Source organism: Pleurodeles waltl, chromosome 2_2 (assembly GCF_031143425.1).
Source record: "Pleurodeles waltl isolate 20211129_DDA chromosome 2_2, aPleWal1.hap1.20221129, whole genome shotgun sequence".
Lineage (NCBI taxonomy): Eukaryota > Metazoa > Chordata > Amphibia > Caudata > Salamandridae > Pleurodeles > Pleurodeles waltl.
Window position 1 is genome coordinate 118,182,565 of NC_090439.1, and position 13,943 is coordinate 118,196,507.

At 42.0% G+C, this 13,943-nt stretch overlaps 1 protein-coding gene across 5 annotated transcripts in view; it reads left to right on the forward strand.

Moving 5' to 3' along the window:
- The window catches only part of RNF152 (ring finger protein 152), a 239,029-nt gene that overhangs the window by 125,200 nt on the left and 99,886 nt on the right, over positions 1-13,943 (forward strand). For all 5 annotated transcript variants that reach the window (XR_011200881.1, XM_069219503.1, XM_069219501.1 and 2 more), the window contains one exon: positions 5,263-5,330. The gene's annotated coding sequence lies outside the window, so the exon portion shown is untranslated. The remainder of the gene's footprint in view (positions 1-5,262; positions 5,331-13,943) is intronic.

Sequence of the window (13,943 nt, forward strand, 5' to 3'; positions counted from 1 at the left end):
TTATTATAATATAATCACAGGCTATGTTTAAAATCCCTGTGGAAATTACAGCTTTTGATTTGTGTGTTTTGATCTTTTTTTATTTCACAATTTAATATTCGTATCCAGGCCATCAATTTTCTCTTTACTTTGCGAATTTAGTCCCTTTTAACACTTTACTTCATAAATACTCAGTATGGGTGAGCAATTTCCCAAGTGGTACACTATAATTTGTGTCTCCGTTTCACATCAGAAGAGCAGTTGGGTAAAGCAAAGACGTCCATCCATTTTTATTTTTAAGCCTATGAAGCAATGTGCGAGAGACGGATTTTATTAATGTTTTTCCTAAGAACTTTGAAATGTAATCGGTAGGCAGCAAAATACGGAAGACAAATCTTAACCGCGTGCGGGATGTGTGACCGATTGGTGCACCATCAAAAGAAGAAAAATTGCTGAAATGGTTGTATTCAGCTCCGTGTCTGTTAGCGAGAGGATTCTGGGTGTTTCTGCTGTCAAGCGCAACATCCAAGCAGACCCTGCCACACGAAATGGAAGCTCTAATTGGGCGTGTTGTCAGATTGACTGAACCTTCTATTGGGAAATGTACAGAACGAGGGGGAAGAGTTCAGCCGTGGGAGGCAATCACTTACAATGTTTAGACAGGCTGTCTATAGTGAAATGTGAATCCTCACAGCCAAGGACATTATTAGGAAAAGACACCGCCATGGTAAAACAAGGGAAACTAGCCTTTTTCTCCACAAAGGGCCTTTTGTGCAGTGGCTGGTTCCTGCTACCGTCTACATTGTTGCCTTATCGGGTGATATCCACTATTGTGGAGTGCGACATCTACTGCGTGGTTCATAAATCAGCGTACAGAAACCATAGGTGGCGGATTGCGGGCCACGCGCATCCCGGCATTCTCTTGTAGTTTAGGAGGGGACTACACAACCTACCTGTCAGAGATGCCACATGCATCTAATTGAGCATTATTATAGCATGTACTGCCCGCCTGCGGCAGAGCCCAGAAGGTTAGGCCAAGAAAATGTGTTTTTCATTTTTAGATGAGGTCAGACAAAGAGACCCCACGTCCTCAATCTGTTAGTCCCCTGTGCTCGCAGGAGACATCGCTGTTATGTCACATGATTGATGATTCCTTGTAAAGGGCCAATAATTCAATACCGGTAAAAGGCAACATGTTATTGGTAGCTCTCTTTTGGATTATTTTTAACTTCCATCAATAAAGCCATGCTGAAGTGAGACATCTTCCTGAAGAGAAACAGTCTTTATGTTTTTTTTTTTTCAGGTTGCATATCTTGACAGCACACATACAGCATAATGTTTTTAACAGTTTTGGTGATTGATTATAGGAAACATGAGTGAAAAATATGTTTAATTCTTACAAGGCAGTTGACGAAGACGTGTGCAGGATTCTTCTTTAGTCTGTTAACAGTTTTTTTTTTTTTTTGTTGCGTTTAAGTGGTAGATCCGAATGTAAATAGTCTAATTATATGTGGTTGCTGCATTAAAAATCACATGGTATTGCCAATCCATTGAAATGTGTGTATCTTGAAATAACGAAGATCCATGGAGTTGAGAGCCCGCAATTGCAAGTAGTGTACATAATGAAAATCCCTACTAACCAACCACAGATGTTTTCCACTAAATTTACTTTCCTTCGATTGGATTTTTTGACATCTACTGAACTTGTATGAAGAAAATTATATGGACTCCAGGTGCATCTCGAAACTGGGTGCTCATGTATGTTGGTCTCGGTTCTTATTTTTATGCTAGTCGTGATATATCCCAGTCTCCCTTAACTAGTATACCTTTAACAACATCTCTTAAAAAGATCTTGCAACTGGTAATCCAGAATTCCCCGACACCCTAGGGAAATGTGATGGATTTCAGTGCAGAAGTACACTTTTTGTGCAATGATTTTAATTAATTACGCAATAAAGTATAAAGTAAAGTAAACTGTAGTTGTGTTAGTCTTATGATTGAAGTCTAGGAGTTGTAGATTTGTATGCGTAATCCTAAAGAATCTTGTGAATGTAAAAGGTAAGAGTAAATTTTGAACAAACAGATTTATTTCCACTTTTCATGATTTACCCTTACTTCTGTGTACTGGGACACCAATGACTTGAAGATTGGAGTGTATTACTGTATTCTTTAGACAGATATGTTTCGAAGAAGATGCAGGTCTATTGTGGTAGACAAAGCCTTGAGAGACCGTTTGAGATAACTCAGGCCCTTATCTGTGGACTGTTTTCACCCATAAAATTAATTTTGACACCATTTAAACTGTTTGACAAACTTTTAATTCTTGTGCTGTTTGATGGATAGGAGTGGAGCAGGTTTTTCTTTCAGCAGGCTGCCTGTGCGTGTTTGCCATAGTGTGGTACTCATTCTCTACTGTACCACTTGTTCCAAGAATACCTACTACCTTAGCTGGCATGGGCATTAGGCTTGTCTGCCCCCAGTTTTTCTGAATGTTATAGTTGGTGTATGGCAGTAAGACTTGGACTTGTGAGGCAAACAGACTTGAACAAAGGTATGGTAGCAACCACCAGTTCCAGGCATTCTGCTGCCTTCTTGGGGCAAATTCACAAAGGTAAATCTATATAAATCTACACATGTGTAAATCTACTGCTGCAGCTTGGTGTATGTCTGTTTTATGCTATTCACCAATTGGGGCATTGACCAACAGGCCTCTACACCATCAGTTCAGGGGAGGGAGAACTCCAAGGCTGAATTTATGAGTATAAAGTTGCCACTAGTTACTTTTCACACATGGGTAGTGATCTCGTCCACGGTGGTGGAGATCTTCCTATGGACAAATAATTAATGTTTATTATTATTATTTAAAAATATTATAACAAAATCTAATAGACAATATGAATGTTCACATTATTTACATTACAAATGGACCAAATAATTAATTGAAATATATTTATTTAATCCATACATACTATTTGTTCTCACTGATTGTAACACTTTAATTTTTTACTTAATATGTATTGCATTTTAAGTTATGTTGAATTAATTCAAATTGTTTTGCTTTTTACAAAAGTGTAACTTTATTTTGTAAATTAAGTTTATTGAAATTTAAAATAATGCAAGTTATTTAATAACCATGTATGTATTTTACAATTTAACAAATAATATATAAAGTCAAATTAATTTTACTTATTAACTTTATTGCCTCTGGATTGATATTTTAAATCACTGCCTCTCATATTTTCTATGCGTTGCAGTACCTGTGAATGGCTTTGTGTGGTGGTTGACTTACTCAATGGCTGTGCTGGAGTGCATTTACTACTGTTTTTGTCACCTTTAGTGCTGTTGTAAGTGTAAAAGTGTAGTTTGTTAATAGCATTGGCTTGACTCTTTTATGGGTGAGTGATTGTAATATGCTGTCCCTTCCTAACCTTTCCCTCCATTTCCCTAAATTCCTCCAATTTTGTAGTAGATGTCCCCTTTTAAGTTTTCATGCTGTAGTATTACTTTGCATACTACAAAATGCAGTTTGTGGATCAGGCCCAAGCTGTTCCGGGCTGTAGTGTCTTGGTGGGTCTCACTTCTCATCACCACAGGCACCTGTTATAATGGCATAACTGAGAACATAGGGTCTTTCCAGTGTCGTCACAATGTAATGACCTTGCTTTGCATAATTCACTGCTGCCATAAAATGATGCACTACAGTCTCTCCTAGTACTGTGGGGGGCATGAGTGCCTGGTGGGCCCTCCTATCACAAACACAAGGAGTATGGGGGTCAGTTATAAGAAGGGGCCGTTAAAGAAGGATTTACCCAGGGCTAACTACTCTCAGACTATAAGTGTCATATAACGTGCTGTGGAGGTTTATTTTGTGGTAGGAGGGGGAAAGGGAGAAAAGAAGGGAAGATTCCTTTATGGACTAGGTGGTCTCACACACTATATAGTATCATGCTTCATCATATGACCACCTAGCCCCACCCAGGCAGGACAGTGCCACCTGGGTGGACTCAACCTCATTGTTAAAAGAACAGGAGGGAGTGCGAACATTCAAATTTTCTGGAAGCATATGGGATCCAGCTACGCTAGGGAAATATATAAAAACACCTAGTTAGTCACCTGTGTAATAGTACACCTTTATTCGTGGTGACTGCTGGTGAGGTTAAGAACAGAGGATGGGACCCCAACGTGAGAACAATGACTCACTGGGTCACCTATCTAATAATTACTGGCCAACATGTTTCTGCCTGCTACAAAGAGCCAAGGAAGGTCTAGGAGCATTCTTCAGGGCCTAGGATCCCTAATTAGTCAAGCATTATTGCGACAAGAGAAAGACTACTCCGCTAGGAGGAGTGAAGGTTATATAAAAATACAAGTAGTATAAGGCCTACCTGTGGGGCAGTACCTTAAGGCGGCCCTACACCTGGAATGCTACTTACCCCAGGCCAGAAGGAGGGGGAGTGTCCCCTTATTGTCACACAAACTCCAAAGGAGGCGCTCGCTTAGCACCTAAATCGGTCCCCTCCTAGACCGCCCTCCTATCAGTCATCTCGTATATCCAGTGAACAATTTTGCTGAAAAGCATTGTGAATCCGAGTTACCCTTCTGTATTGAATTCAGAGTCTAACATGCCATAATTTGTTATTAACAGGGCCAACTACCATTTGTCTTCTGTGGTTCCTCTAGATGAGGTCCTTCAGGCCCATTGCTAAAGAAAGGTGGGCAAGCTTGCATGCCCACTGCCTGTGATGTCCCTTGCTTATAAGTTAACACATGCTTATGTACAGACAGTTCATGACTGGTGCATACACAGATGCCTGCATGCTAAAATGAATAAAGGAGCTTTGAATCTATTGCTTGTACCCAGCATCTTTTATGAGTACTAGAAAATAAAACAAAAATTAGAAAACAGTTTTTGAGATCCATTGTCCTATCCTAAATGATAAACCTTATGATTCTAATTCATTACTCCTAAGTAGGCTATGGCCAGTGCATTTGGTACTCCAGTATTTTTATTTTATTTATTGTTTTTTATAACGCTAACTCCACCATTCTAGGTTTTAGAGCGTTCTACAATGCATTGTGACAAAAGTAAAAGGTGTTTTGACTGTAATGATTTAAAGAGTAACAATAAATAGTAAATAGACATACAGAGAGTACATAGTATTGAATACACCACACCATTCATAAAAATATACAGAAAAATAGGGACAATCAAAGTACTAAAAATTAACCATGGTTAGACATGTAAAACTTACAATGTTAATTTTCTCCTTTATATTTCTCCAGGCAAATATTTTGGTTACTGTGCTGAACTTGGAATATCAAACAGGGTACAACAATATTTTTGCACAAAGGTAAGCAAGTGTAAAGGTGTACCAATTGTTGTAATTGTTGTAATATGTATTACCATTTGTGAGCTGTTCAGAATTAGTATGGCCACATGAAAGCTGTTTCGCAAGAGTGCATTCTGTATGGGATGTTGGCATGTGGTAATTGACTCTCAGTTGATAAAAAATGTTGACTATTTTCACTATTTATGAGAGAAAATATTTATTTGTTATAGTTGGAAAAAAAAACGTATTTCTGTATACATTGAGCATCTCTTTATTAACCCTTAACTGTTGAGGCTTTTTCACCTCGAATGAAGAGCCCTTTTATATATTTGGGCATTTCCTGCTTAAGCGTTAGAACTTTTTTCCAGAAACAATATCCAGGCCAAATGTGCGTCTTTTTTAATCTCATGTTAGGGATTCTAAAAATACCCAGTATTTGTGGATTCTCCTGTGGGGAACCAAGAAAATAGCTAAGATTTGTGAGTTCTGGGTGAAAAATTGAAAAAGTGCTAGCAAGAAAGCGTTTTTACCCCTATGGATTGCATCAACAAAAGGATTGCAGTTTGTGGTGGAACCAAATGTGAAAACCATTGGTAACCTTGAAAAGCTATATATATTTCAGAATCCTAGACAAAATTTCAAACTGAGCAAGGGATCCTTTGTGTAAATTGCTCATGGTTTTCTTAGTTGTTGAATTTAAAAAAATGATAGTACATAGGGAAAAATAGAAGTTTGTGATAACATTTTCATCTGTAATTTGTAACCCCAATGGCTGATATAAGAACTTAATATACTGTTACATCCATCAGAACATTCTGGTTCCTAAGATATATGTTTGTTAGTTGCCAAAGGCATTCATTAGCCAGAGCCACCAACTTAGATGCAGTTTCAATAATATTTCATTATGTACCGATCAGCAGCAATTCATGTAAAAACTAATGAATGGAAAATGGGCATAAAAAAACGTATACATTTTTAAAATGTGCCCAATATATCGAGTTTAGGAATATTGGTTATTTCTACAACTGTGAATTTGGGGTGGACGATATCCTGTAATTTGTTTGCAAAATATGTTCTTACTTCCCTACAGCCTTACATTAAGAAGCCAAAAATAGAAATAACAAATATTATACTTTTCTGTGTTTCCACACTTTGGCCCTGATTATGACCTTGGCGGACGGCGGAGGCCGTCTGCCAAGGTACCGCCGCCGCGGTCAGAATGCTCGTGGGAGCACCGCCAGCCTGTTGGCGGTGCTCCCGTGGTCGGTGGCCCTGGCGGCCACCGGCCGCCAGGGTCAGAATGACCCCCTTTGTCTAATTAGAAGGGCACCCCTCTTTAGTGGCTGGCCTATCGCCTGTGACACATAAGACCCCTAAATGCAACATATAGATATAAAGTTTTGAAAAATAAGTATTTTAGTGATGTGAGTAGCTGCATAATTTAGCTTGGGTTCGGCCACCACCCCAGGAAATCTGCTGAGCCCAGACATTTCTGAAAACGAGACACCCGTGGGAGTCTGGGGCCATATGACTTGACTGAATCCAGTTAGCTTTTCTTACTCAGAATGCAGTGTTTGGAGGTGGACACTAGCCTATCCTCAGAGGAGGCTTTTTCCACAAACATCTTCCCTAGTATCAAGAGAATAGATTCGTACTTGAAAATGTTGGGGTGATCCCAAAGCTGGAATACTCTTGGAAGAGGTACAGCTGGCCTGAACCCTTGTCCCGGGCCAGATTTCTGCATCAGGGTCTGCAACTCTAACCATTGAGCCACACTTCTCCATAGACAGGATGCTCTCTTTGCCAGCCTGTAACGCCAAATATAGCCATCAAATGGGAGCTCTTTGATTGACTGGCTTGCTAACATCATTCAACTCCAGTACTTATAATATCCCAATGTGCAATTAAAGAGATCCCACAGTGTAATCAGTATAATAGCATTTACTGAAGTTGTATGTACAACACCAAGCGGGGTAAGGATTCGATGCTAATGCCAATTTTCCTTTTTTTTTCTTCTTGCACAGTTGTTTATTGGGATAAATCACAAATTACATAATACCACTGATACCAAGAGATTGACATTTGTTACAGCTTTTAATACATACATGTTTCTTTGGTGTACAGAAGAGCACCCAACCCTTTGTGCACTAAAAAATGGGGTTCTGTGTGTCGGAACTCGAGGAAGACAAGCTGATGTGAGAAGGGTCCTACAGGAAGAAGGGGATAATACAACTTCTGCATTAGTCAGAAGAGCCCAAGCGCTTAGAGAGTGTGTACACTACCAACTCAAAGCAGTTCAGGTGTAATGTGGTTCAGAGGACTCTGAGTTCCAACAGTAAATCAAATAAGGCATCCGAATTGTGGCGCCGGGAAGAGGGCATGTGTAGTGGAGGAAGGGGCACAGGAGGTTGATCATGGTATCGCAAGAAGGCACTGGGGAGAGTAACTTTGTGCTGTCACTGCTTGAGAGTTTGCTGGTGTGCTCAAAATCTACAGTATGTAATTATCGAATTTATGTCAGTGTCTTTGTTGTTGCCAAAGAATAGTGATTGTAGAGGAGATGGGGGATAGTGTGGAAGGCTGCAGATAGCTTGATCCTGCTGTTAGAAATACAGATCCCTGGCATCATAGATATATCAAGATTGTGATTGAGGAAAATGAAAGATAGTATCTTGATGACAAAGATGAGGGAAAGGAAAAAAGGGGCTTGGGACAGGAATAGTGTTAGAGGATAGAGATGCCTAATGAGTGGAGGGTAGTTGCTGAAGCCGTAAGGTGGTGGGGGATTGGTAGAAAACTCACATGGGTTGGGTTGGAGCATGACAGGAGGGAGGATTGGGGGGGGGGTGTTGGCTTGGGGATAGGACCAGGAAGACGTAACAAGGTAGGGAAAGGAGGACCACAAGTAAGACGGAGCTGTTGATGCAAGAACTAGTGTTTCACTGGGTGTCCACCTCAGTCTGGGGAAAGGGGGCCCAAGTGTGGGAGAAAAGGTCCGACTGATCCTGCATATTGTAAATAACCTGCTCATATGACACTGTTTGATATACTGCCAGCAGCTATTCTCCATGTGTAGGAAGTGTTGTAGATCTCCAATGTCGGAGTATGCAGAGTTTGGCCGTGGCAAGTGCAATGTGAAGGAGGTGCGTTTGGGGCCTCATTAGATCCAGAGAACCATTAAAGTCGTGGAGAAATAGTAGCTCATGCGGTAGGGGGTTCGGCTCTGGCAGTGTTGCTCGCCATGTGCGTCCTACCGCATACCAGTAGGTGATAATCGAAGGGCAATCACAGAGAATATGGAGGAGATCGTTGTGGGCATGTGGACAGTGCCAGCATTGTGCATGGGGCCTGCCGTCTTTAATTTGACAGGCGTCCTATACCAGTTGTGGAGCATTTTGAAGAGGCAGAACTTCATCCGAGCTTCCCTCGCGCCTAGATCGCGGGCTTCTATCATATCTGTCCAATCTTTCTGGTCAAATTCCATTTGGAGCTTTAACTGCCAGGAGGTATGGAATAAAGGTGTCCGGTGAAGAGAGCATTTAGGACGGACCTCCCGCCGCAGTAGCCACCCCATTTGTGAAGATAAGAAGCCAATAGGGAGGATGGCAGGGACCAGGGGCACGGACCCAGGCTACCAGTGGGACAGTGTCAGAGTTGAGTATATCACCAAGCTTGCTGGGTGGGGTGGTTGAATTCCTCTCGCAGCGTAGTAGAGGACCTTATGTCTCAATCTGTCAGTACCTGTCCTATGTGTGTGATGCCAGCCTTTCGCATACACCCCAGTCAAACATTTTCCCTCCAACTCTACGTTTTGTGTTACCCCATAACAGGGCATGTTAATGGAGATAAGTATCCACCCCAAATAGTTTGTGGGTACGTTTCCAAGAATATATCATGGCTTGAACCATGGATTTGCAGGACCATCTTCCAGCTGCCCCATCCTCATAGAGGGAGCTCATTCCCCTCGGACAGTGCAACAAGGCCTGTTCCATTTGCACCCATTGTGGTGAGTCTTTCATCGAGGGAAGAATGTACGCCAGATGGGAGAGGAGCAGAGAAAGTGCGTACATTTCTACTGAGGGTAAGCCTAATCTATCACAAGAGCAATGGACCGGTAATTTGGCTTTGGTTAAACCGGGGCGGACAGATCCCCAGATAAAAGAGTGTATGATTTTGTCTATCCAGCACAATAGAGGTAGTGGTGTCAACAAGGGCAGTATACCCAGGACATAGTTAAAGAGCGGTAGTGTTACCATGTGCACTGCCTGAAGCCTCCCTCACAGGGAGATACAGAGATTGTAACATTTGGCAAAGTCTAATCGTCTTCTCGCTAGCAATGGAACAATATTTTCAGAGACCATATGTTCCAGGCCTCTGCTGATACAAATCCCCAAATATTTCATATGAGAAGGTGTCCAGCTGATTAGTAGACCTGTGACTGACTTGGTGGTGACCTGGAGATTGGCAATGCCTCACTTTTGTCCCAGTTTACTTTATAGCCTGATAGGGCTGCAAATTCCGTGAGGATGCCTTGCAAGCTTGGAAAAGACAGTGGAAGGTTTGTAAGTGTGAGGAGGATGCCATCTACGTATAGATATAGCGTAGAAGGACCGCCTGGTATCAGGATTCCCGATATCTCCAGATTTTGATGAAAATTTGGGGATAAAAGTTCCATAGCCAGGGGGTACAATTGGGGCGATAGCTAACAGCCCTGTCGGGAGGCCCCCTCAGTTCACCTGTGCAGTTGGTGAGTCATAGAGCCATGTGGCCTTGGCAAGAAAATTGTTTCCCAAATAGAAGCATTTAAGGACTTAAAACAGATACCACCATTCAATCCTATTGAACGATTTTTCGGCGTCTAAGGATAGGGCAACAGCCTCTTCCTAAAGCTCCCTAGCTGACCATAAGGTATGTGCCAATGTGTGGAGATGGTTGCGGGATGAGCGACCGGGTACAAATCCCACTTGAATGTGATGGATAAGAGAGGGGATGACTTTGCATAACCGAGTCGTCAGTACTCCCCCAAGAATGTTGATGTCCCCATTCAAGAGGGAAATGGACCAATACCTTCCACAAAGCAGGGGTCTTTCCCCTGTTTTGGAAGAACGGTTATGGAGGCCTTGTTGGAAATTGGACCCAAGTTACCAGTGTGCGTCGTATTTTTTAAGGCATCATACAAAAATGTGATTACATCCTCTCCCATCCACTTATAAGATTCTGCAGGGAATCCATCTTCACCTGGGGCAATCTCTTCCTTGCTTATTTCTTCTGCCATCGTCATTGACTGGGTAGGACATCTGTTAAAAAAGCTGATAAGTGTGCGGGATCTACTGTGGTTTCTGGCATATATAGAGGGTGGAAGAAGTCTCCAAATTTGTTAACAATTTCCTGGGGGTGCATGGGGGTATTGCCAGCCGCTGAGCGTTTGGCGGGTATGGCTAAAGCAGCTTCATCCTGCCGCAGCTGAGCCACAGTTGAGCCACTGTAATACATCTTTACCATGAACTTGTATCATAAGAGGCTCCTCCAACAACTTGTAATCCTACATTTAGCCAGAAATTATACATATATTCACCAGTTACAGCTAACTATAACTTTGGCCCCAGCCATGAACTGCTTATGACCTCACATATTACATCACTCATAACATATTCTATGACATAATTTATGACATCACTGATGCCATCTCAAATTACATCACTGATGACATTACTATTTTTTTTAATTGGGTTCTAGGGTTCCACGCAAGAATCCCTCATACTCAACCGTCCAGATATCTATATATATTTAAACCTTAATATCTCAAAAACTGCTAAATAGATTTACACCAAAACACAAAAAGCAGAATCTGTATATTAAGATGTAGCTCCCTGCTAAATTTGATGTAGTTTAGTTCAGCAGTTTTTGCTGTAGCTTTGTTTTAAGAAGTCTATGGAAAAAGCAAGGGGATTCTGCATTTTGGGACCCCCCTTTTTAGTCAGCCCCCGCTTGATGGATGTATGTATGTATGTAAGTGGTATTTATAAAGCGCGTTCCGGCTCAAAGAGCATCGAAGCACTAAAAAGAGGTGAGAGGGGCAAAACCGAGAAAGGGAAAAGGAAAGAAAAAGCAGATGCCTGTGACTAACGTGGGAAGAGCCAGGTTTTGACCAGTTTCCTGAAGCGTAAGTAGCTGAATTCCTTCCTGATATTCAGGGGGAGTGAATTCCAGCATTTTGCCGCAGCCACGGGAAAGGCTTTATCCCCCCATTTAGCTTTGTAGGCACTAGGGGCTTGAATTCTGTAGGCCCCAAGTGACCTGAGATCACCTGGGTCTATACCAGAGCAGAGTTTAGAGACCAGATGGTGAGAGCCGATGCCATGGACAGCTTTGTGGGTCATGCAGAGCTTTTTAAAAATAATACGCTGAGCCAACGGGAGCCAATGTAGTTGTTTGAGACTGTCTCTGGCTGAGGCAGAGCGAGGAAGATTGAGGATGGATCTAGCGGCTGTATTCTGGATCAGCTGTAGCTTGTTCAAGGAAACTCTGTCCAGATTAAGTAAAAGGGCATTACAATAGTCCATTTTGGGCATGACCAGGGCTAGAGTGACTGTGATTTGGCATTCCCATTGAAGGTAGGGGAAAACTTTTCTTAACATTTTTAAAGTCCACAGGCATGTTGCTACAGTGTGATTTACCTGACTTTGAAAAGATAGGCGATCATCAAAGATGATTCCTAAATTCCTACTAGCGGTAGTGGGGACTGGGATGGTGCCACCGTTTATTCCACTGCTCGATGCCAGGTCCGAAGCAGAGAATTTCGGTTTTGGCGCCATTGAGTTTCAGCCAATTAGTCCTCATGCAGTTATTAACTGCCTGCATGCAATTATTAAAACGATCAGCTACTTCCTCCCAATTCTTATTAACTGGGATAATTAGCCGTCTATCATCTGCATAGGACGTGGGAATGAATCCAAACGACCGAATCAAGTTAGCCAGTGGAGCAACATACACGTTAAACAGAGTGGGGCTTAATGAAGAACCCTGAGGGACCCCACAGGGTAGAAGATAGGCCATAGATCTGAAGTCACCACAGCTAACCGAGGTCCATCTGTCAGTCAAGAAGGACTCTAGTAGCTTAAGCACCTGCTCTCCAATTCCTGCTTGGAAAAGGCGGGCTAGCAGAGTTTGGGGTGAAATGAAGTCAAAAGCCGCAAACAAGTCTAATAGAATTAGGATAGCCCCTTGCCCTTCATCCACCATTCTCCGGATAGAGTCCGAAGAAGAGATAAGAGTGGACTCCGTACTGTGTGCCTTTCTAAAACCATGTTGGGAAGGATCTAGTCCTCCCTCTTCCATTAGGAATTTTACTAGTTCCTTATTAATGTATTAATTCAAAGATCTTTGCCAGAAAAGGGAGGAGCGCAATCGGACTTGGTTACTTAGGTCCTGGTTGTCTCCATTTTGCTTTTTTTCAGGGGGATGACTATAGTCTCCTTCCAGGAAACTCGATAGCCCCTTGAAGAGAGAACCTCCTGAAAGATAAGGACTAAGGCTGGGGGGAAAAAAGCTCAGGAGCCAGTTGAAAAATGGAGGAGGGGGCAAGGGTCCAAGGGGGAGTCTAATTTAATTTCAGAAATCAACTTTTGAATGTAATCCTGAGAAGGGGAATGAAAATTGAATAGGGTCACGTGACATGCATTAGAATCCATGTAAGTCATGGTAAATTGGTCCGCGGTGTCCTCATAAGGAGGTGAAATTGGCGTGAATTTGTAAAATTTTGTTTTCAAAATGCTTAACTACTTTATTACAAAATTCGTAAGAGTTTTCCAATTCAGACGGCCATGAGGGGAAGAACAGAGCCTTAATCACTTTAAAAAGCTCTCTGGGAGCGTTTGTGGCCTCTTTAATTCTAAGAGTATAAAAAGCAGATTTGGCTTTGAAACCTGCCGCTTTGTAAGTTTTAAGGAGCGATTTCAGTTTATCTTTCTCCCCTGGGAAAAGATTAGATTTCCAGAGTCGCTCTTGTTGGCGGTACTTTCTCTGAAGGAGTTTAAGTTCTTTAGTAAACCAGGGTTGACTGGGCTTCTTAGAGTTACGGGGCATAAGGATTTTGGTGGGGGTGGGGGGGGGGCAATTGATTCATGGTAGTTTCAATTCCATGATTGTTCGCCCTGTCCCATCCCTCTTCCAAGGCGGGGGCCAATTCTTCCAACTTAACCCGTTTCCATAGTCTGATAGATTTGTTATTAGCTATGGGTAACGGGGAGAAAGACCTGCTGTAACTATAAAAGTCAAGAGATTATGATCAATCCAGCTTAGCGGGATGTTAGATAAAACCAGCTCATCCTCAGTATGGGCAACCCCATCTAACAGATGTTTTGCTAAATGAGTGGCAGAGGATACCTTAAGTGTCCAGTCAAGGATCGGCATAAGGTTTAGAAATTCCATGACTGCCGGATTGTGAATCTCATCGAAGTGAATATTAAGGGTTCTAACAAATCAGTCCAAGTTTGATAGAAACTAGAAAAGGGACCAGGGGGACGATAAATTAAGAGGCCTTCAAGGAGTACTGAGTTATTTAAAAGAATTTTAAAAGACATAGCTTTGCATGTCACAGAGGGAGTGCCATTCCATATGCACGTAAAAACAGTC